We start from the raw sequence: 625 nt of genomic DNA, 5'->3' as shown, positions 1-625 counted from the left end.
GCAACCGATTTACCATGTCTTCAAACCCAAATTCCCTTAGCACGCTCGGATTAAAGTATTTCCCTCCAATTACATTCTCTGATTTATATACATCCACAAACGCCAATTGTTCATGAGTTAAGCCTCGGAAGACCCTTCTTCCTCTTGCGTTAGGTTCAACTTGTGGTGGTGGAGGTGGTGGTTCTTCTCTTGCCATTGTTCTCCTTGTGCTTGCTTCCTCATAATTCCATTTCTAGGCTTGCTCTTTGGTTCTTCCCATTTCCTAAAAAAAGCGGTAAAGTGCATGAAAACTAAGGAAATGTAAGTCTGAACTCCACGCATAGGGAACCTATTGTTTTAGTGGAACACATCTCAAGCAATAAACTCATAGGTAACCGGAGTATATGTCGGTCCTCTCCATTCGAATACTTTGCTCCATTTCGGGTGTCTTAGCAACCGATTTACCATGTCTTCAAACCCAAATTCCCTTAGCACGCTCGGATTAAAGTATTTCCCTCCAATTACATTCTCTGATTTATATACATCCAGAAGCGCCAATTGTTCATGAGTTAAGCCCCGGAAGGGTAGTGGTTCTTCTCTTGCCATTGTTCTCCTTGTACTTGCTTCCTCATAATTCCATTTCTAG

This window comes from Ipomoea triloba, chromosome 16, assembly GCF_003576645.1.
Source record: "Ipomoea triloba cultivar NCNSP0323 chromosome 16, ASM357664v1".
In the NCBI taxonomy this organism is placed as follows: Eukaryota; Viridiplantae; Streptophyta; class Magnoliopsida; order Solanales; family Convolvulaceae; genus Ipomoea; species Ipomoea triloba.
The sequence above is the reverse complement of the archived record's forward strand: the minus strand, read 5'-3'. Positions refer to the sequence as shown.